The following is a 25,362-nucleotide window of genomic DNA, read 5'->3' on the forward strand; positions in this document are numbered from 1 at the left end:
CAAATAATTATCAAAAACATAATGCAAAAGAAATACAATCTAAATAAAAAAACAGTGTTGTAGGTAACACATTTAAACGGAACCAAATCAATCAACACAATATCTTAAGGTTTGATCAAAATATCAATAATCTGTTATGATAAGTGGTCTTTGTATTAAATTAATTAACCATTGAAGTAAAGGTTGATGGAGACAAGACCTTGGTTACTATTACACCATGGATGTAACATATGCTATACATGGATAAATTTATCTACTAAATGATTTAAAAAAACATTTTGGCAAGAGTTTTTCGCTATCTAGAAGACGTTATTGCTTAACTCATTTGAAACCTAAAATTGTCTTGTTTGGTTTTTACTTCAACTCGTGTAAGGTGTTCTTTAGACAATATACCGTATTTAAATCCCAGTAACCGAGCTTATTATATTGAACACGATATTTGAGTTTTCGAGTTCGAGTTATCAAGATTGAACTGTACATGTACATCGTATATGTAAATATGTACGAAATAAAGTGGAATTTCATGTTTATTCCATTTGGCTTTATTCTGTATAAGGATAATGTAAATTGCTGGATATTATAAGTGAGAATCAGAAACAAAAAATGTATGATGCATTTTAAAACAATAATGATCAAAGATTTCTTTCTGTCGAAACTTTTTATACATGTGTTTTATATCAAATGTAATTCAAAATTGTTATTTACAAGAGGGGATGTATAATTTTTCATCATGGCTATAGCATTAAAACTAATCATTGAAAATGCCAGTGTGGGAAGACAAATATATCAGCTACTCTATTTCCTTTTAGCCACATGCGTTATACAAACTTTCAATTTCAACAAAAATAATTCATAAGGCGCCGTATATATTGGTTCATATTCTTCTATACTGGGGCATCTACGTTTTAGGAATAAAATCAAAGTTGTCCATTGATGCATCCGATCATTAAATTGCATAATATGAGCCAATGTTGTAGACACTGGGCGTCTGATATTCATAATGACAGACAGAATACAATTTTATTCGGGAAAACTTATTCGAAATCGCAAATCAGGCGATTATCAACAATTTAGAGCACTTATTTTATTCAATAAGAAGAGTTCCGAGCTCCATTGACAATTTATTGTTGAGGTAAAATCTAAAGCTGAATAAGATCTACACAATACAATATGTGTTGTTAAATAATTTGAAAGACATATTTAATAAAATTGTCGTAATATTCATATTTTAAATCTTCCGAAATTGCCTTATTTGTCAATAAAAAAATATTTACTAAACTATGACTTTGACGTAAGCGGTAATGTTAATATTATTGTATAATAATCAACATCCTGCCTTCTTATCGGATGACCGAATTCTATTGGTAGTCTGTGTACTCATCCGAAACTGTCTCCGAAATACGATATTGCTGTCCAACATTTTAATACTGGATATATATTTATCATGATAAGGTACTGAGAAAAATCGTGACGGGTAAAATTATGAAAAAATCAACATTTTATTGTATTCAACGTGCTTTATCGATGATAAAGATAGATGAAAATATATTAGGTTTATTTATAAAATATATCTTAATTGATGGCAATGGCAATAAGTCAAAATCATGCCCATAAAGAAATATCAATTATATATCGAAATTGTTTTAAAACAAGATCTATGTTATTTACAACGTCACTTACGGCTATTAAGGTATAACGTAATTGATAAATTATGTCAATAAAACTTCTTCACACATTCTGTAATGTCAAATAAACACATAGTATATTAAGCTTTTATTAAAACCTGAGGTCTGTAATAAACTTTTCAGAAATAAAAAGCATGAGTTTAAAGTAAATTATCTATTAACATTAAAACAGGTTTTGACAAGACAACATGCGGACGTCAATATATTTTTTCTGTAGCTTCAAGAAAAGTCCCAGTGCGCTGAAACAACTACATTTATAATTCTTACATTTTTCTTTATTTATTAATATCCTTATTTTCATAATATTATATATTACTACAACATGTATTAGGTAATAAAATATCACTTGAAAATAAATAAAGCAAAAATACTGAGCATATTGGGGATTTAAAAAAAATTAATTAACAATTGGCTGTTGACGACAAGTTCATTTTGCACAATCTCAATTTACAAATGCTATTGCAATTCAAGTTTTTACTAATAGCATATATATTTGTTCATGCAAAGTCTATTGTTGATAAATGGTTCTATATTTCTTGCCACATCAAGCCATTATTTCTACACACGACTGCATGGATATTATACATAGTGATAAGTATATCGTCATACTCAACAAAAAATACTTTATATTTAAAGTTGTTTGTTGTGCATACGCTGATCCGAATTTTGTCTTCAAAATAAAACATGAATAAGACAATGCACTTATCATATCGCTAATATATATAAATTTAAGTTTACATTGGCAAAGGGATAAATTCATATAAAATCTATCTTATTAATATAAAAATTAATATTTCTATATTGGATTATTATTACATGTCATTGTCTTAATACATTTAAGCAAATACCCTACCTTCTTGGGTTTTCCTTTTCAATAATTAATATAGGAAAACCTCAATAAAAGAATTATGCTATTAAAAGACGATAAAAACCTGTCTTTTCTACCTAAATACACGTCTCAATGCTGCAGCTGATGACATTCTTTCAGAATATTATATAAACTATTATGCAAATTGACCTTGAAATGTCCCTTTGCACTTGACCTTTAAACCATTATCGATACGTCGTTGACGTACCTTGATCCAAAGACAAACAAAACTAAGACACCTGCCAGTATCGTCACAATAGGTCTAGCAAGGTACCGTTATTGAGCGGTCATTGGCACTGCCGTTAATGTTTTAAACATGCAACCTCATTGACTGGGACTTGTCGGGTGATTGTTTATTGTTGTCATGTAACCTAAAACACGTGTGACTTTATTAATAGTTACATGGTTCAACTTAAGTTCAGCTTCAGGTGAACAACGAGACCGAGACATTACGGTTTTGTAACAGTTATTCATGCATACGGAATTGAATTAAACTTGTTTTCGGACGTAAACGCTTATGAAGTAATACTTGATATATATCATGTTACGGTCCGTTTGATATATCTACATTCTGATCAGACAGGAAATTTCCAGCATGACCAAGCATTTAAATTTTCAACGGATACAGCAAATATATGTATTATCTGAAAAACATTTTTTCTCTGACTTAAATGTAAATTTAATAATTTATATAATATTTTAAAATTGATTGGATTGTATTTCATTCCCTGGGCGTGTTAAAACAAGATTGATATTTTCGATATACTTATGTAAGTATATGCTTATTCATGCATTAAAATGCACTATGTTTACCTATGAGAGATACGATAAGTCGAAAAAAATCTTTCTATGTATACACCGTTGGGAAGCCAAACTGTTTATCATGGACCCGAACTACTTCCCTTTTGTATTCTTAGCGTAGCGCCGACTTCAAACAAATGGATCCCGAAATAAACGATAATACATTTGCCTTGTCGTATAAGTGAGGATAATATTTGCAAGAAAAGAATCATTCAATTATTTCCCTCGGTATTTAAATTATTTTTATATTAGTTTTATTGAAATTTTTAGTTATATACTTTCCTTTAAACTACATAACCTGGTGAATATTGCATCAATAGGTTTGAATGACTAATAGTTGTTGCATTAACTAACAGTAATGTACTTTAATATGAGGAGTACATTTATTGCCAGATTTAGAAATCGAAATTCCAAAATAAACATAAAAAGGATCTAATTGTCAAATGTTCAGTATGTAAATCCGCAAACTAACAAGACATTTAAAAGCATACAAATCATTAGACTCTTATTTACATTGATTTGTTGTTGTACTGTTATCTCACTATTATAGCCGATAATCACTTCAAATACGATACTCGAAACCGTAAGAGTAAAGCGTAAGTTTTCCTGTGACAACTTCGATGTTACCATTTGAATGAAAATCCAGATTGGCAATGTCGAAATGCACTGCAACCTACATACTTTATGTATCAACCGGAACACGTGCAGCAATTTTCTGTTAATATGACTTTTAACATTTTTTGAAGAGACCAATTATCTTGTGCAATAATCTCGTCCAGGGTTATTGACTTAAAATATTTATTACTGTCAAGTGGGACATGCATTCAGGCGTGTGTTGACTTGCTCGTTATTTCATAATGTACAATTACCAAAGTCATAAGCAGTAACATACATGTACAATGTACTTATAGAGCTCTTCAATATTTCATAGGCCATGGGTAGTTAATGGTTTAACGGGATTGTTATATGTACACTTGTAACTAAACTCACAGATCAAACACAAGAGTTACAATGATGTTGAGTTAATAAATGTATAAACATGTAAGCTGATAATTAGAACCAGGTTAAAGATCACTAATTGAAAAAGAATGATATGTTTAATCGATGAAACGTAAAGGGACAATTCAGTCTAAGATTTCATTAGAATTTGCATAATATCGGAAACAAGCCAGTTCTAATGGAAATTAGATTAGTTAACTTTTAAATACCGGAAAAGCCCACTGTATTAGTGAAATGTATGTAAAATATTCAAATTAGCTTGCTGTCCGCCATTACACATTGTAGTCGAACGGCTTGTATGCCGAACCCTGGCCTAGAACTAATCAAATCGCTCTTACAGTAGTGTGTCTACGTTATAAGCTGCATGTTCTTGTCTAAATATAATTTCACTAACTCCTAGTGGTTATGTATTGCATTTGAGTAACGTACATGACTTTTTATCGGGTATGGATACAGCATACATGTTATACATGCTTATTCATATTGATAAATGATTAGGAGTTTAAACGGTATTATTCAAAATACTTAACACTGTCGTGAAATTTGTCAATATTTCTTGTTACTTGTTTCATAAGGAATGTAAAACAATACATTTCTGTCATGTTTTGCTTCGTGGTTATGTGACAGAACTAGCCTCATCTAGTTATCCCTTAAAATGAATTATAAACATGTACATTTACTGCAGTATTTAATGGGATACCTGCGTGACTGTCACAATATCGCTGAAATTAAATTAACTTAAATTTATTGACTGGATGTACAATATTCTTTTTATATAGTCCTAGTAAAGGTAGCCTTGCTTTATGCCTATTAATAAACACTTTCATTTGTATCATGAAGTGGACAATATGGAAGTTCAGAAATGACATTAAGCATAACAATTGACTTTCAGACTCAGAATTAACAAAAATACAATTGAGAGAGCAGTTAAAATGAGTTCTGTTTTGTTTTGTTTTATTTTGTTTGTTTGTATTTTTTTTAAATTCTAAACAAAAAACAGTTGTAACTGTTTATACTGTTTCCTAAATTCTAATGTGTGACAATATACGCTAGTAAATGAATATTTGAATAAGTATGTCACATGTGTAGCCTGTAACATGTACTATGTGCAGTGGACTTTTGTTTTAAGAGGTAGGTAGGTAGGTATGTGGGTGTGTGCTTGAGGTGGTGTACATGTGCGTGAGTGTGTGTATTTATTTTTTATTTATTTATATATTTATTGCTGTCAGCTGGTGGTAAAGTGATTCTCTGCTGCTTTTAGTGAAAAAATAATCGTAGTTAAGGTGGTAGTCTCACATCCCCCAATATTTTCCTGTCGTTCAATATTTTTCATATTTGATTTATGAAGTAAATATGTTGTTATGCATCTTCTGTCAAAGTTTCGAAGAAATTGAACCATCTATTTTTTCTAAATAAATATTCAAATTTGCCATTTTTGAGTAGATTCTGCACATGAAAAAACAGCATTAGTCTGTACTAAATCCGCCCAGTAAATGAAATTAATTAACAAAATGTTCTACGATATATATATTGTTTAATTGACGTGATATATATCAGTCCTTTTTTAAAAAAAATGCTTTACTTCTCGTCATAATTAATTTCTAGTGATCATTTTTGGAGGAAATTAGGTAAAAAAGACCAAAAAACCTTCATTTTTCATTGAAAAAGATGGGATTCACAATAGAGTTATCTCCCCTATAATATATACTTTTTATACATTCACTACAGAATTTTCTGTTACAATATAGCCTAGATGTCAATAGTTTTAGTTTTAAAATAATTAACAATGTTTAATCAATATATATTTACCATAAAATTGCAATTTAAGACTGATAGGATTATTTGTGTTGTTATTTTTAAAAATAATAAAATAATTTATTCATAAATTCAAACTTCAGAAAAGGGGTTTTTAATCAAATCGCGGTCATTCAAATGCTTGAAGAGCTTGGGGCACTGTCATAACTCAAGCGTCTGTATGAAAAAATCATGATCTGTCTCCCTTACCATGAGACTACATTCTTAAAGCTATTTCCAGGGATTTAACCTGTCATATTTGCTTTGATTTTCAGCATTTTAGGCATCTTAGGCAATATATATATATTTCCTTCTGTTAATAATGTTTTAAAGAAACTTTTTGTTTTGATTTTAAAAGGTAGTGGGCCTTTAATCGAGCTATCTATCTTCAAAATAAGCAAAAAGTTTCGAAATTTCCAATTTAATCTACTAACAATTATACAGTATCTAAATGTTTGCATTTATAATTTTTGAAAACATGTTAGAAATTCCCAGAACACCTTTTTCACGCCATGGCTATGTAGTAAAAGAAACTGTTGTACATTTTGAACATTCAACCGGATACTTTAAAATTACTTTTAAATGCAGTCAACAATAACAATGACCAGTATAGTATAGACAGATATCGTGCTAAATCTCATAATTTACATATTTCTTTGACTCAGTTTACGTAATTGGAAAACCCTGAAACACAACATCCTGTTCATTACTTTCCATGGCTACCAACCTACAAACAACATAATATAATGGTATTTATATCTAAATATTTCTGGTTTTAAGTATATAGGGTGGTACAGGATGTGTTTTATACCATTTTGCTTGATTGCATATCACTAAAAATAAAACTCACGTAATTATGCAATGTACTTTCCTAAAATATATCTGATGTAAATGAGCCAAGAAAGACGCTTCAACAACACTAGTAACACTGTCTAACACATAGGGATTGGATTTCGCTTTTATGTTGACCATGCTTGTATGGAGCAATTCCTCTAAAAATATATTCATATGGGGCACGTTATATTCTTAGAGGAATTACTCCATACAATTGCAAGCATGGTTAACATAAAAGCGAAATCCAATCCCTATATTTACACTTACACGACTTTTTATTTTTATTTTATGCCATAAAATCATCATTTGAAAGTGACGTAATTATTCAATAGAAGTCGGTCAAAAGTGAGAGGAGTTACTCAATTGAACAGCGAATGATGACTCTTCATGTAAGATAGAATTATTCATCCGCGACGACCAAAAAGTTCAATATTTTAGTGTAAAATAAACATGACAAACAAAGTAAATTTCAGAGATAATTTTATTTAATAAGATGAGACCTTTAAATAGATATTCAATTTTGCTAAAAGTTAATATAAAGCGTAATAACATAATATATTTGTACTCGATCACATTTCCATGTGTGAACTCGGTGACCGTTATTGTGCAGACGCGAAGCTGACGCACACTTACACACAGGAGTTTGCTGAAGTTGTCAAAACACCGGTGTTCAAGTAGCTCCATGTGCTTGAGATTGTCGTCTGACTTGACGATCTTACATCCTTGGGAGCCATGAAATTATATAATCTACGCTTAGATCCATCGCCATAGATAGATGGAACAACTTCACTTGTGTTCGATGGATACATGTATTTGTGGTGACGCATAACAATAGGAGACACTAGACATGTTAGTAGTAACACACACCCCCTCCCCTAGCAACTGGTGATTGTGTATGTTTGACTGTGCAAAATAACTGCCCGAACAAGATGAGCACTCTTTTGGACGCCATTTTTATTTTTGAAGCGACGCCTCATAATTTATCTAAAAATATTTATCAATAGTTTTGCCATAATAGTCAGTTTATCAATATCCTTTTTTTCAAAGTAGTGCGAAGCTTTTCGTTTATATCTTTTCGCTTACCGTCCAAGCGCTATATGTTGTTTTTTATTTATCCCGTCGGTGATAAGGGGTAAGGAATACATGTGATAAAAGGACGATATCTGCAAACTTTCTGTTTACATGTAGTATATGGTAAATTTCCAAATGCGTCTTGCTAACGGTATAGACTGGTAGAACCGGGGTATTGTAACAACTACAGGCCGTCTGGCATTCTTGAACGTTTTCCATAAATTGAAGTTTGCAGTTGATCACCGTTGATAGCAGTAAACTTGCTGCCTTCCGCCATCTATGTTGCCGACTTTAATAATGACGTCACAGCAGATTATCCCGACGTCATTGAATGAGGGAAACTCCCGTTACGCTATATTTGGGTACGACTCGACGTCAAAATGATTATGACGTTACATCTCAAGGGAGTTTTCCTCGATCTATTTTTGACACAGGTTACTGGACTCGCGAGAGGTATCTGGACTGAGTCCAGTAACCTCGCGTGTTTTTTGCCGCCGATTTCGGGGTTGATATCGCAGTTGATGAATACTTCTGAGAAACGTATTGGCCAATCAAAATACAGCAAAAGCACCAGTCATATGATAATATATAATACCGCTCTGGTAGAATGTCAAATAATGACCTCCGACAAAGGTCCATAATGTTTTCATTATATTTTATAATTATATTGATAATTATTTTAAAATGTTTGCTTCAAACAACATAATATAGCAAATGGTTCGACTACATCTACCCGAAGAACTCAACGTCGGGATATTATGACGTCGCAAACGCAGTATCAATTTTTGGGTGACGTCACAATTGAAATATTAACTCGGTGTTTGCTAAAACAAAAACATCGAGTCGATATGCTATGTATCACCCTCCACATGACTGTGAATCAGTGCAAATTTGATATAGAGAGATATTTCTCTCTCAACGCAGTCCACAATCGATGAAAGATCACTGCTTAAAGTTACATTGAAAAGGAAATACATGCACATATTATATACAGTATTGCACGTATTTGTTTTTGTTTTCGTGTTTCATACAAAAACAAGGTTAAAATTCAACTTTCTGTTCTGGTAAAAGCTGGAAACGATTAGAATGTTGATGTGGAATGAATGGGTTATGCGCGTTGAACACAGTTGATTTCTAGAGCTGATTGTTCTATTGCATTTATTTTTCATTGCATAAGTTAACATTTTAACTAACTAATGTGCATTGAAACACACACATATATATCTTTATAAGATGCCTCGTTGACTGTTTGTTACCTGTAAACTGTCTCTATAGTATATACTTGTAAACTTGTACCTGACCTTGCAATGAGCATAACTGTTAACTCTGTGTATTACCCTATCCCTGTTTTGCATCGCTGATTATCCTAATATTCGTCCACGTGTATGATGACAGGAGGATTGGAAACTACCAACTGTTGCCATGTTTTGTAATAACAGGCTACTGCTGATTGGTGTAGGGTCTATTGTATCAAGTGTTCTGATTGGTTGTGTCTACTATAGAACACGGGTACAGTGTGCTGGTAGCTCACACACCTGAGTGCAACATGCTTCTGTACACCTGGTAAATGACGCACGTTTTTTCACCAAAAGAACTGAAAGTGTGATTGGCGTGCATCAATCGGACATTTTTGTAAGTAATCTGATGTTCGGGTAAATGATCTTTAACATAAATTAATTTGAAATTGGCATTTAAAGTTTAGTCAACAGCGTTCGGCTTTAAACGAGTTTATTACAATCAAATGAATTCAAATTAGATCTGGATGTAATACGTTTGATTGCCTGCTGTCGGACAAAACACTGCATTGTCTTTAACATGAACGAAATGCCTATTTCATTTTAGTTTTTGAGTTTTTGTTGGATGAATTCTCGGCTTTAACAAATCCTATTTTCTGTACACTCTATCACCATTGCATGCTGCTAAAAGGGCCAACTAACTATAGTGTAAACTTTAAATTTGCGTCTTTTTCCGCAATACACTGTTTCGCAAGAAGCTGCAAGCAAGCACATTCTGATTTTGATTCAAGGTAAATACTATTTCTAGTGTAATCTTCCAAATTAGTTTACATCCTGTTCTTGTGGTGTGTTTATCTGTTGAGTAAAATTTATTGGCAATTTCAAATAATTTGTGAACATTTCTATTGTTTGCCGTTTTAGTTATATGACGCGATAGCATGTGATATACAACTGATTATTTCACCTAAAACTTGTTTACTCCATGACATTGATTTACGGTGTAAGCGAAGATGTGTCTTCGTTGTAATGTTTAGTGCCTTACAGAGTGATGGAACACGAATGACAAGACACAATCGTTCTTTTGTATTTATGTTTTGAATATCTTAATAATTCTTATGGGTTTCGTTGATTAGATAGTAAGTGTATGCTCTGCCATCATACATGTATATATACATAACCAAGATTCTCCAGGTTGAATAAATTTGTGTTTCATTCTACATCCAAGTCGGTCACAATGAATTCTAAATAGGATTTTGACATTGATATATATGTATCAATATATAGAAAATAAATTATCAACGTCTTAAATTATAAGCTGTATCTTGGCGATGGTTAAGAAAAGCTCGCCATTTTTTTCTCTTTTGACCCCTGTCAAAAATACAGCTTTTGCTAGCTATGCTTTTATCTTGCAACAGTCATTAAAGATATTTTTTGTATATTACTTTTATTATGAAAAGCGAACAATATTGCAAATTTGCTCGCTGTTCAAGCAATGTTTTGCGCAGGTACAGGAATTCTAAAACACATCTCTTTTCCGACAAATACATAAAAATATGTATGTGGTAGATGTATTCTGTCATTTCCAATGCTGGATGCAGGACAAATATCGAAATGGTGATTTTTTTATAATGTACATATATTAGAATATGAAAGAGTCTAGATACACGTTGCATTTTCAAGAAAGACAATACAAAACAGTGTAGGTATCGAACCTGGAACGGGGGTGGATGAGAAAGAAACGGAAATAGTTCGTTATCATACGCTGCATGTTTTATCAAAATTGGCTGTCAAAGTTGCTTCTCTGTTCATATGCTCCTCACTGTCATCAATCTCTTCTGAACGAAATCGGAGATACAAGATATTGATTTACCAGATATCTTAATGTATCAGTGAATCATAGTACTCGGTTCTGTTCGCTTGGTACTTTAGCTGACTTATCAGTAAAAAAAAATCTATATCAACTGCAGTATTGCACAACTGTCTGAATTGCAGTTTTTTACTGTCTATGCAAAGAAAAAGGTAAACTACATAATAGAATATCAATAATCCATTAGAAATTATTCATTAGCCGTAAGAACGAAGACTGAATTTTAAACTAAATTTATTAGAATAAGAACACAAACAATTCAAGTGTTTGGCGCTATACAAATTCGACAAAATTCTAAATTGCTTGTTACGGTAGTTAAATGTTACTCAACTATCATTTGTGTTTTGATATTTCGTCTGTAAGATTCGAGCGAGATATCCCTGTGATAGTTTAATATGGGTCAATGGTAATGATAATAATGCAATAATGTAAAATCATAAATATAGAGCATATTTGTCACTTTTACATGGTGAGCTGTTTCCGAGTTCCGAGTTCCGTTTAAGCTAAACGGAACACGGAACCAGTTTCGAGTTCCGTTTAAGTAAAACTTTATTTTTTAAATATTTCAATATGTTACAAATATTGTCTGTTGTGTTTTGCCATGATCGACATTTTATGATAGAGTCAGTTTAAATACGTTTTCAAATATCTACTATTTCCGTTTAAATAAAACGGACCAGTTCCGAGTTCCGATAGAGGAATTTTTCTATCATTTTAGATAAAAGTAGTGAATGTGCTTCGGACATAATAGAAATGTTGCCTGTTGTCTTTTTTCATGGATTACTAGTGGTAAATCTACTTTAATTTAGTTTTCGATCGACTTCCATTTCCGAGTTCCGTTTAAGTAAAACGGAACTCGGATTTGGTTCCGAGTTCCGTTTAGCTGCGAACTATGCTTTAAATTCTGAATATTACATTACTAATTAAAACAATGCATCCACAGGTCTTTCATACTTTTATGCTGATAGAACAATGTTTTTCTACAGATATATAAAATTCGACCCAGTTTATCTCAAGTCTTTTGGATTGTATCCATCTTCGTGCAGCAATTACATTATGACATTACGCACCTGGCCTAAATACACAAACCTATTGTCAGCGCATGCAGACAGCATTTTTTAAAGCCCAAATATCGTCAGTAATTGAATATTTGTTCCATGGATGTTTAAATCTAATACACGTTTGTTTATTTGGTCATGATTTTTGCAGATTTTGTTGGTATTGTCGTAATTGAATACCCATTGTTTACGTACATATTCAGCGTCAAGAACTCAATGAACCAGAGAAAAAAAACCCGCTATACGTAATATGTATATATGCACGTGATCATCTACAAAGACTTAACTATACCCCGTGTAGTGTACATTGCATCAATGCACCTTAATGCGTGAGGTCAATCACGTATGGACCCGCTGTAACTAGAAATAGGACATGTATATGTAGATATGATGACATGAAGAAAACTCGACCATTTAAATCAAAATATCGATGGTGTGAGTAAGCGAGGAGGAAGTGAAAAGATGAAGGTGTGACAATCTAATATGAGTCATTCTGGTCTTCATTCCATTTCATTCTTACGTGATACATGTATCATCATCAAAATAAAAGGTGATGTCTTTAAAAAATATCATGATGTAGAAATATATCACACAAAAATATTACTCAAAGAAATATGACTGCATTAAATTCGTTTGGAAAATGTTAGCCAAGAAAACAGGTAATAATTCATAGATAGTTAAGCAATAATTGTCCCTAATTAATATGATATAGGGATATCATCAATTGATTTATCTATACAGATATAATGTGCAGTATACTGATACAAGTATTATGTTAGAGTTCGGGTCGAGGTGGAAGGGAGTCCGTCCTTGATTACCATATAACTATCATAATAAGCAATCACACACATCTACATATGTTGGATCATCAGTAGAAATCGGCCCAGTTGATCAGAGGACACTGCCACAAAAGTTTGTATTACTTAATTAAACTACACAAAAAGGAATACCGAAGATCTAGCCCAAATGAAAATCACAAAAAGATGATATCTTACAATATTATCTATGATATATGTTTTGTGAAACGAGATATGCAAGTCGTGACTTCACTAAATATTGTTTAACGATTATTTGATACTCGTAATAGAACTATTACTTGTAAAACTTAATTGAACAAATGTGTTCTAAGGCTTTGAAGTTTTCAAAAGACGATATTGATTTCCTTGATTAAATGAGATACAAAGTGTATTAAAAACTAGTGAAACTGAACAGCTATTTCAAATACACTGACTATGAGTCTTACGTCAGTGTATAGTTTTACAATGTTAAAACCTTCATTCCCAGCGTGACCTTGTTCTTGTATTTAAATTGTAAATAATAAAATGATCTTTCATTTAGACCTGAACTAAGTACATCCAGTGTGTGCTGACATGTATTGTTAATGCCTAATTGCGGTTTAAGTTATGAATATTGTGTTCTGTTATTAATAATTGCAATTATAAAAGCGATACTTTTTTAAGATTCTTTGTGAATAATACAGTATGTCACGGAAACCTATTGTCCTATTATCTTACATATTTAATTTCGAGGCTGAACACTTCAATCGACTCTAAAATCCATTGCTATTCTACGTTTGTATGATTCCAGTATGTTATCTATGAAATAAGCGTTCATTGATGTTATCAAAAACAATTGCTTATTTTCCTTAATTTACTTTAGCATTGAAGTCACTATTTTGTAATTTCATCGGGGTATGAAAGAAATTTTGTTTGCAAACTGTGTGAATCCGCGTAGCGGATTCTCACAAAAGTTTGCAAACAAAATTTATTTCATACCCCGATGAAATCAAAAAATAGTGACTTCAATGCTTATAATTAAAGTGAACAGTCGGGCAAGGATGGCTAAAGTCGGTAAAAATGGTGTGAATGTATCCAGTATAATTTCTTATGAAATGGAAAAACAAAATCTCTCGTCAAAATCTGTCTGCGTACGAAGAAATTAATTTAAAGTATGGAAATTCTAAAACGTCCTCCCGGCTCACTATGTCCGTGGTTACATTTCCACGCAGCCTCGCTTTTAATGCTTTCAACTTTTCTTTACTTTAATGGCCAGAACTGGGAAACTAAGCAGAACTTGACCGTCGTATTAATATATGAGAACTTTTGGAAGGCCAATGAACGCATTTAGACTGGTTTTCTTTGCCCGACTATTCACTTTAATTTTCCATGCTACTTTATAAAATGAAAAACGTTTACACGTACGATTCCATTGATTTTTTCCAAGGGATTATTTTTTCCAAATCGATACGCAACGTCAATGTTTCTATTGTGACGTCACGATAACGTTGGGTCTCCGCGCCATTCTCTGATTTTTTTTTTTTTTTTTTTTCATCGGGGAATGAAAAAAATGAATAGGCCAATCAGAAAGCCAGAAACAAAGAAAAAATTAATTATATGAGTATTAAGATTTATAGAATCTTACATGGGTCTGTCAAGTCAGGGATATCTCAACTCGAGTGAAAGATTTTGGCTGGTCAACCCGAGGTTTTTTGAGAGTTGGCGGCCAATATCTTTCACGAGAGTTATCTTTTCCCTAGCAACCTCGAAATAACCTTGTCAAGTATGGGAGAAAAATGTTGTGACTGTATATATATATATATATGATAAATTTAACGAAAACGCTCACTTGTCAGTCGTTATTGATTTTATTTCTTATATATATGTGTATATATATATAAATCTCTTCTATGTGGTCATTAGAGCAGTACACAGAAATGACCCATGAACAAACCAAATTCGTATTTTATTTTGATGAAGCTTGATAAACATCATTCGGCCATAATACTAATAGATATTGTTGAATTAGGAATTTTTTTCTCCATCGTATTACTGTAATTTGTTCGAAGCTGGTGTATGGCGATTGCCGTGGCCCTTTGGTTTTTCTCTTGGTTCTTCGGCTTTCATTCACATTAAAATAGCCCACGTCCTTATGCAGGTTTAAGATTAAAACATAAACGCATTTCCTGGTTAAGAACACGGTTATACATACTGACGACGACCAGACCCATCTCATCCAAAACAGTGGCGTGATAATGTGGACGTTAGTGCTGAATAAGTAGACAAAGAAGTATATTAATATGGAAAAAGAGACATAAATAACTTAAATATCTGAAATAAAATAAAGCAAACAATAAATTTGAAAATTTCCACGTAAAAAAACCAAAACATAAATGTTTGACAAGCTAGATTATCGCCATTACAGGAGAACGATTAATGTGCAATAATATCTTTTTAGGTACGCAATCGTGTGTATATTGTGCTCATGATACAAGATTAGATCTACCAGGCTGAGTGTAATTTAGAAAGATAATGTGTCTAGGTCCCTGGTATTATGATTTTTGTATAACAATTATAAAAGTCTAATATAAAACACGCGATGACTGTTCAATTTAGTACGTAAACAACTTATTTCATATTTGAAAAATCAACCAACGAATTCATTTTTAATTGTAATATGTCCAAATGTTACCATCTAATTGTGAAGTAAATTCGGCTCGTTGTGTGAATGATTCCCGGGTATTATATCTTATCACAAAACATATGCCGGTAATTTGTGCACCTGCATTGTAAGGTTTGTAAAAATTTCATTTAAAAAGTGAGTCGTAATTTTAACAACTTATTTTGTGTAACTGTATACAACCTTTTAAAACCATTTCATTGACTTTATTAACTCACCGTATTCTTTTTATTTTATGGCTGTCTGCCAATCTGGCAATTAAATGTTAAATGCGCTATGGATTAAAACAAACATATCCTGTATCATGAGAATGTTTTATGATAAATGTTAATAAATGTTAAAAATGAAGTTTTTCTTACTGTAAAAATATACTTTTGACCAAACTTTTGACCAAACTATAGCGGGTTGTCAGGTACCAAAGTAAGTCATTGTGACCTATTTCTTGACCTATGGCTGTATATCTCCGTTTGCCCACTCAGGTAAACACAGGTAAAAAATATTATGGAACTGACTATAATTGGTCTTTCATCGTTCTCCTATACCAACATTTTTCTTTGTTCTCTAAAAAGTGTGCAAATGGAGAACACACCGTCCCCATTCTCGATACTCCGTGTCGTTTCATCCTCAGGAGTTTTAGTTGGGCTGGATGGTATATTGTAGATTATCAAATTATTTGGTTATTATAAATTAATAATTTGCGGTGTAGTATAATATAAGGCTCTTTCATATCTGGATATAAAGATATATTAGGGACATTCTATCCGAGGGTTTTACAACTTTTTGTGATCCCGGGGTAGAAGACTAGTATCATTATCCTTCATATCTATACATGAAATAACATTGTGTTTTCTCTCATATCGTGCTATGTGATATAGAATCTGCCAATATAAGATCGCTATGTAAGTTAATTATATTTCGATGTTTTATTACAATTCTACAACTATGATATCCCGCAATTTTGAAAGAAGTTCGCAGAAAACCGCGACTGCAAGTCAATTGTATTATGGAATTAGCGTGAAATTTTCAATTTTAGTGCCATTGATTGCATCTATTTCAGTGGCGTAGGAAGATGAAACGTAATGGGGGGGGGGGGGCAAAGGTCCAAAGGGGGGTGGGGGGGGGGGGGGGGGGGGCAAAGGTCCTCAATATTTCGTAACACCACCACCCCCTCGCGCGCCACAGGAGATACTTGATTATTTCATATATCATTACATATAATCCTTGTACACATCAGTTCTATATAAAAAGTGGCGTCGCTAACAAGAAATTAATGAATACGCAAATTAGCGTGGGATTTTGGGGGGGTCCGCTGGATCCCCTGGAAAAATATTACGATTTAGAATTTTGATGATTTTGCGAGCGCCGAAGGCGCGAGATTTTGGTGTTTGCGGGGAGCTGCAATATTGTATCTCAAAATTCTTTTAGACAGAAACTACAAAAATGAACAGGAGGACCCTTTTTTCATTCAAACGTGCATTTTTTGAACATTTCACTGGGCGAAAATGGTGGGGGGAGGGGGGGGGCAAAAAGACATGTTTGCCCCACGTCCTGGGCAACGGGGGGCATTGCCCTGCAATCCCCCCCCTCCCCCTCCCCGCTTCTTCGCCCATGTATTGTATGATTGTGTTGACGTATTGAGACCAGCCAGTACTACTTCTGTAGGTATGAGCGAAATACCGTTCTATTCGAACCAAGAAATTCTAGAATTCGGGTTACAACTCAATGAACACTAAGTGGTGGTATCCTTATAGAAAATTGATGTAACATTATTTTTCAGAAACTATACTCGTTTTACTATTATAAATAACGCAACCATCGGAATTTGCATTCAAATTATCTTGCAAATGGTATACAATGTATATGGGGAACTGACGTGTCTTATTTCTAAATGAACAGTAACAAATCCTTCATATCGACATATGAAAGAGTCTTATAATAGACCATCATGCACAATGTTAATAACGCACTAACGCTTTTGCACAAAACTTTCAGGTCCAATTTGTCAGTTAAATTAGCATACTGTACCTTACAGATGACATGCCGTCGATTATACAGAATAAAGATTAAACATTAAAACAGAAATCGATATACCATTCTTTCAACAAAACTTTTCTTACACGCTTTTTATAAGATAGAATGATAAGAATACGTAAAAAGCGTTCAAAGGACTTCTTTGAGTAGATTACCTGCTAACTATGATGAGTACACAAAAGCTAAAATCAATTACATAGAAGAAAAAAATATCACATAAATTATCAATAATTACTGCATATCAATAAGTCAGAAAAATCACATAAATTATCAGTAATTACTGTATATAACGAGTGCTAAGGCCCAAATAGTGACTGTTCACATTGAATTGAAAGTTGCTAATAGCAGGTAATTATGTAATTAAAGAAACTAATATTATTCTAAAATTGTCACATTTGTAAGTTTTGTGCCACCTAGAAGTTTACATTACATAAAGCGACGTCCTATATTTTAACAATCTTTATATGGTAGACAATGACAACCATCGTGTGAATCGCGCACCAGCACAAGGTGAAAGATGTGCGGATTATTCAACAATTAAAATTACTGAACCTGCAGTCTCGATCCTTTTTTGTTCACAAAACCATTTACCTCTTTATTGGAATAGTCACTCTTCTGATATATATATATCTAATTCAGCATAGTCATGGGGGTAGAAAAAAAATTAAAAATGCGTGATATACTGTTGTGTTTTCTCAATAAACCCAATGTAATTTTGGTTGTTATATTGTAATCACTTCCACTGGTACTGATAAGCATACAAATTACAATAATAAATTAGTTTTCATGTACGACCTATGACTAATTTATTTTATACAGATGTTTTAAATAGTTTCCTTTATATAACCACACAATCAATACAAAACACTTTTTATTGTTAGTTTGCCAAATAACATGTATTTTTTTAAACATTTTTATTTTTCGAAAAATATATTGGATTTGTCGTAACTCCTTAATTGAAGGCATGCATGCTACATTTTTTATCTACTGACTGGCAAAAAGCACAGCACCATCACATTTTGCTAACTACGTGGAATTTGGTATTTTTTTTCTTATATTTAAAGATATTCAACTTAACACTAATTAGTACTTAAAGACTTCCTGGGGGTTTTACAACATTTTGTGATCCCGAGACTTGCCGACGATTTTACAACAGTTTGTGACCCCAAGGGTAGACTATTCCTATCATGAAAGATAATTTTTCTCTCATACCTTAACGTTTTATTGCAATTTTATAAATTTATGATATTCCGTTATTTTCCACACTAGAAATTGTGTTACATTTTTAATGCAATCCACATGTGTGAATCTTTTTCGGGTAAAACCTGCCTAGTTTATGAAAAAGATGTAAGATAAATATATCGGAAAAAAAGTGTTGACTGCGTGACGAAGCCGTATAATACAGCCTCAGGGGACATAGATGTATTGCATGAGGCAAGCAAGTATACAAATAATAGCGATTGTCTCCCTTCACTCGTTAGGATTTCCGTATATGTACACATCTCGTCTCGGACTCCATAAATAACATGGATTATATAAATTACTTAAATCAATAATTTGATGGATAACAAGTGTACATTGATGTTCATCATATCTGCAAGTTTCCATAGCATATTTTAATCCACAAATGGTGTATTATGCTGTTTGCAGTAAACTGTATACTTCACTTTAAATACGTTCCAAAATGCAGTGCTATTATATTTGTAGGATGCTCGAAATTTCTGGTATTATGGTCTATTTTATAGATTTGTCGCAACACATGTAAATTACGAGAACCTTATTTTCATTATTTCCTCGTCGTCCAGTAAATTAATATTAGTTATAGTTGTTTTCCAGGAACAGTCACGTTCCTCTACACCGGCCTCCTGTTCGTAAAAGTATATATATATTAGCTGATATCATCCCCAGGAAAAATATTCCATATTCTAGCATTGCTTCTAAGCGTGGTCCTAGATTGTTGTAAAAATACCATATTTGGGTTTCCTCTACCCCGTCATTCCAAGCTCTTGCGTAATTAAGACTTCGATATATCTTTCGTGACGTGTCGATTATAAAATAGCTTTGAACTTTTGTAAATAACTGCCTTTGTATCGAATAAATAAGTTAGAACTGCATAATTCACTATTATTTTCTAACATTGACGTAATACGTGGAATTGTTTTGAGGTAAAATCGAGAGATCGTGAAACATTTGTATATCCAGAAAGCAGGTTAAAGGGACAATTCATTCTACGAGAACATTAAAATTTGTATATATATCGGAAAACCCCCAGTTCTAATGCAAATTAGATCAGTCGGTTTTACTGTGATATGTCAGAAAATCCCATGGTGGTGAAATGCGTGTGAAATATTCAAACTCACTCGCTGTCCGCCATTACACATTGTGGTCGAATATCTTGTAAGCCGAACCCAGTCCCTTGCTCGTAGAGTAATGCTACTTTTGTCTAGAACAGCTCAAATCGCTCTGACAGAAGTGTGTTTACCATATTAGGTGAATTGTCTTGCCTAAAAAATCATTATATCACCTCCACAGTGGTTATGTAGTTCATTTGTTTAACGTGCGTGACCTTGGCTCGGATATTGGTACAGCGTACATATTGTACCTGCTTAATCGTATTGATCAACGATTTGTGATTACAACGGTATCAATTAAAATACTAAACAATGACGTGGAATTTGTCAATATCTTATGTTATGTGTTTCATAAGAAATGTAGAACAATACATTTATGCCATATTTTGCTTCTTGGTTATGTAAAAGAATTAGCGTGAGTGAATTGTCCCTTTAAAGAATGACCCGTGTGACGTCACTAATAAGACACAGCAAATGTTTATAGCCGGACTTGGGTCATTTTAAAGACAGTGTACAAATCTAGTGGACAACATTTTAATCCGCCGTTTTGTAATCTACCATTGTTACGAGATATAAATAGCGGGAGCGCTTGGACGTCTGCTCGACTCGTGACGTCACAATGGATTAGTCCTGCCGGGACATGTACATGTAATGGCCGGTTAACGCCACTTTTAATCCGGTTAATTGGATAAGTGTGAAAGGTGACTTTTTCTTTCAATCAACAGCTTATCATAAACATTGTGACGAATGTATAGATCTAAACATTTTAAGAAGCAATCGTGTATAAAAGTACAGGGTAAATTGATCATATAATAACAAAAACAACACGGACGGTACACAGGTGGAAATAATTCAAGAAACAGCAGTTTTCTTAAAAAAGGTAAGCAATGCAAAATATTTAATATTTAATACGAGGAAGTTTTCTTCCCAAAGTGCACACATGATGATAAAATTAGAGCAATTTACAATCAAAGGTAAGAGACATTTATGTGCGGAAAGCATTACGATGTTTTTTTAGATTTACAGAAAATTGGTGGCTTTCAATAGATTACTGAAGGAAAATTAACATGTTAAAATTTCCGCCCATTTACGGAACATAAAACTTTAAGGCAACATTTGTACTTTTCAATTAATTTACTAATTTTCAATTTGCATACGCAAGTTAAATTATTGATTATGCAGAACATCCCATTTATTCCACTCTATGGTATTTTGAATTATTTCTAATAATTAAGATATTAGAAGCTTAATTAAACCTTTACATTGGATGGAATAGGTTTGTCAAATGCACTCCTATGTTTAGACTTGTAGCTGGTAAGTGCGTCTTTAAGAGAAGAAGAACTAAAAAAGTTCGACATGTTTTGCCATCTCCTTACGCGTAATACTTGGATGAATCTAGACTGGCCATCAGACCCTCATTGCATGTAGTTGTTAAAGATAAGGTTATCTTTTCCTAGTTTGGGGGGTTTGGGGGTCTTCCCCGGGGAAAATATTTCGATTTAGCATTTTGATGAATTTGCGAGCGCCCGAAGGCGTGAGATTTTGGTGTTTGGGGGTCCGGGGGTCTCCCCTGGGTCCCCTGGGAACAAAATTACGATTTAGAATGGCTGAGATGAGGGGTGATTGGGGGGGGGGCTTTCCTGAGGAGGAATGTTCGGGAAATTTCATAGTTACGTCAGTATGTGTGTACGGTCACTCATCTCGCCTGTCTGTATCACATTACGTTCATACCACCTTTAACCCAATCAAAATACTATTCAATCTCTATAAAAACTGTAACTAATTCTCAGATTCCTGGGTTCGTTCACTGTTAGCCCCAGTACATTTCGTCTATCGGTCCTGTTTTATGATCTATTCGTTCGAAGGTTCCGCCAACGACAATCATCCAGTGTTTAAATAGATTGACAAACTCCATCAGTCCATTTCTGGTTAACACTAGCAGAGTAATTTGCATGCTGTTACATTTGTATTATGTTTCAACATTCCATGGATTTGTATACTGTTGGAATCTCCGATTCATTTCGTATCGGGTTTAAGTTACTGTAATTAATGACACACACATTTCCCGTGTATCCATTTTTTATGTACAGTACCAAGGCAAGTGATTAACGTCGAAAACATAATATACTATACCGTGGTTATTACCAAAGGTTTATTCAATGAATATTACGAGCATTTTCATTGGCTTAAAAATTTACTTTATTTGCCTCTAAAGGAAAAAATGGCGTCGCCGTTTGTAACGTTGCTTCTGATTGGCTGAGATGACGGCGTTATCATTTCATAGACAAAAGAGTCCCAAAATGAATTTTGAATGTTGAAAAGATTATCTTTAGTAAATTGAATTATAAGGATTAATTTGAATAGATTTTTTTGTATGTTATGGAGATATAACACAAAAATCTGAGTGTACTCTCATCATAAACCGCTTCGCAGTTTATTTAGAGTACACTCAGATTTTTGTGTTATATCTCCATAACATAAAAAATCTATTCAATTTAATCCTTAAATATACAAAAATGTATACAAAAATTTGCAAAGTGATGCTGAGTTTGATTTCATACAGAGAACTATATATTTCTGTCTATTTATCCGGTCTAATGGGGTCACGGTGGCCGAGCGGTTAAGATGTCTCGCATATTACCACAAGCACTCTGGGATGCGAGTTCGAATCCCATGTGGGATAGTTACCAGGTACTGACCGATGGTCGGTTATTTTTCTCCATGTACAACGGCTTAATTTCCTCCACTAAGAAATCTGGTACGTCCTTACATGACCCCGGGTGTTAAAGGGACGTTAAGCTAACAAAACCAAACACCCAGTCTAAAATTCATCTCCTTATGTCCCACCCGCTCTTCCATCATCCTCGATTCTCCTGGGGTTTATCACTATCGTTTGAATATAACAACAGTGAAAGTAACCATGGAGTATCGAGAATACCATTCTATCTGAAATGCAGATCAACGTCCAGTGCTGTAAACTATATAGATTTTGTGTTGAGTTGGTGAAAAGAAACATTTTTTTACGTAATTGGATGTGCATTTTCTTTTTTCTTTTAACAATTGAATTTAATGAGTCAAAAACACTGGGGGAAAAGCATACTGCCAAATTGTATTTCACTGATAAGTTGATAACAACACCTGTATGAAATTGATTTATTTGAAAATTCATTCGGAAATTGCCAATTTTCTCAAATTATTCCGGCTACTGTTTATATATGGTCAACATGTCGATTATTTAATTGCATTTAGACATACTCGGTTAAACATCGCTCTATTTTGTTAATTACTGCATCAGAATGATGGCGAATGGCCAAGAAAAACAAATAGCCATTTATTCCATGGTGGAATCCTTTTTGGACTTTTTGTATAGTTAATTATTAGATATGACGTTTTAATCAGTAAGTTGATGAAATAGTCTGAAATTGTTTTCATAATTCTGGGGCTAGGCAAAAACAGCAACCATTCCTTTGCTATGATATTTAGCTTACATATGTAATGAAGTGTTATAGTATTGTCCATTGACCTCAATGGCTTCACATTGGCAATCAAAATCTTTACGTTCCTGTACAAATATGGGGTTTATTGTATAAGTATAGTAATTCCGGGATTTTAATAGTCCAAGGCCCGCTCCCTGTGTGATTGACGGAATGACTACGAAGTTCAAAGTTTTCCTGCCGTCACTGTTGATATTTACTGGCGTCGATTTCTAATTACCAGTCAGCGCCCTTTAATACCCGACTGTCGGAGATTGTAACGACTGATAATTGATCTTAGGGATTGTCACAAATATCTAATCCTTAATACCTACATTTATAATATACTTCAATGATTTTAGTAATTTTAAGTCTCTTTAACGTCATTTTTTTTTTAATTCCGGAATTTGATAAACAGAGTTTGGGTCAGATATTGAACAGTACGCGTGTCCGAGAATTGCGGCTGGTCTAATTTTCAGACGAACCGGCCATTTCTTAGATAGTGTTAGTCGACAGAGCATAGACATTACTTATCATTTGAACGATGATTGGCGTTCACTCACTAAATCTATGTCTGGTTAAAACAAAAATAATACGTGTATACAATGTATTTTGAATTGCTGGATGCTCAATCATGGACTTTCTTCGGGATGCAATTAATTATTTCAAATATTTTCATCTTGAAATAAAATAAGAAGCTCAAACTTTACAATTATGGTAATGATGTAAAGTTAGTAACTTCTGTAACTTCAGAAAAATACTTATTCGTCTGCCCCTATTTTTGATAGAGAAAAAATTACCATTCTTCAGCGTTGTACAAACATGTAGCATTATAAAAGCGTTTACATATGTACCTCTGAGTTATATAATATGGACGAAATCGGGAATGGATATAAAATCTTTGTTCTATATCGGAATTCATATCCCGTTATGAACATATATGTGTAGGCACATTGTCGATAGAGCCTGTTTGACGGGATGATAATAAGTTTTGACCCTTTTTTTAAATTTTAAATACATTTGAATTACGTTTCAAATGTTATACGAGATAAACTAGATATGTGTCTGAAATTGGTATTTATAATGCATTAAATTCAGGTACGTCCTGCTTTTGGTTTTAATAATTGTTGAGATAGAAACTGTCACTTTTGAGAAGAAATGTGTATCGTAAGTGTATTATAATTATTCAACTAATGGTATCATTTGTAATGAACTGGATGTTAAAATGTTAAGATCATATTCACTGACATACTCATAACTTTTTTATTAATTGAATCATCTTGCTTTTAATTAGTACTTTCTTTGATAATGAGCTAAAGCAAAACACTTACATGTTTGATTTAAACATATTTTATTGCAAAATGCTCCATGGGATTGGGCACAAGTTTTACAACTTATTTAAAGCCCGTTCCTAAAAGATAAAACATTCAAATTACATAGACAAGATGGCACGAGATAAGATATACATAATATATAAAGTTGTATTTGAGAGAGAGAGAGAGAGAGAGAGAGAGAGAGAGAGAGAGAGAGAGAGAGAGAGAGAGAGAGAGAGAGAGAGAGAGAGAGAGGGAGAGAGAGAGGGAGAGAGTGAGAGGGAGAGAGAGAGGGAGAGAGTGAGGGAAGAGTGAGAAAGGGAGAGATTGGGAGGGAGAGAGCTATTTTATAACCAGTATGCTCCTCAAGGTGATAGTTTCACCTCCTAATATACTATTATTTTAAATTCTACCCCTCCGATAAAGACGACAGAAGTTCATGTAATACTGATAATTCGAAGTCCATTTTTACCACCTACATGTTGAAATTCAATTGTTCTATTTAGTGAAATAAGCTCGGCTATCA

General features: G+C 33.2%; 1 protein-coding gene across 2 annotated transcripts in view; it reads left to right on the top strand.

Moving 5' to 3' along the window:
* The first annotated feature begins 9,572 nt into the window (after positions 1 to 9,572).
* Positions 9,573 to 25,362, top strand: part of LOC138317449 (fibrocystin-L-like) — a 56,936-nt gene continuing 41,146 nt past the window's right edge. The window contains exon 1 of one of the 2 annotated variants that reach the window (XM_069259123.1): positions 9,573 to 9,684. The gene's annotated coding sequence lies outside the window, so the exon portion shown is untranslated. Of the gene's footprint in view, positions 9,685 to 20,875; positions 20,931 to 25,362 lie in introns of those variants that run through there. The other variant, XM_069259124.1, reaches the window with a different exon arrangement.

Source organism: Argopecten irradians, chromosome 3 (assembly GCF_041381155.1).
Source record: "Argopecten irradians isolate NY chromosome 3, Ai_NY, whole genome shotgun sequence".
Classification (NCBI taxonomy): Eukaryota; Metazoa; Mollusca; class Bivalvia; order Pectinida; family Pectinidae; genus Argopecten; species Argopecten irradians.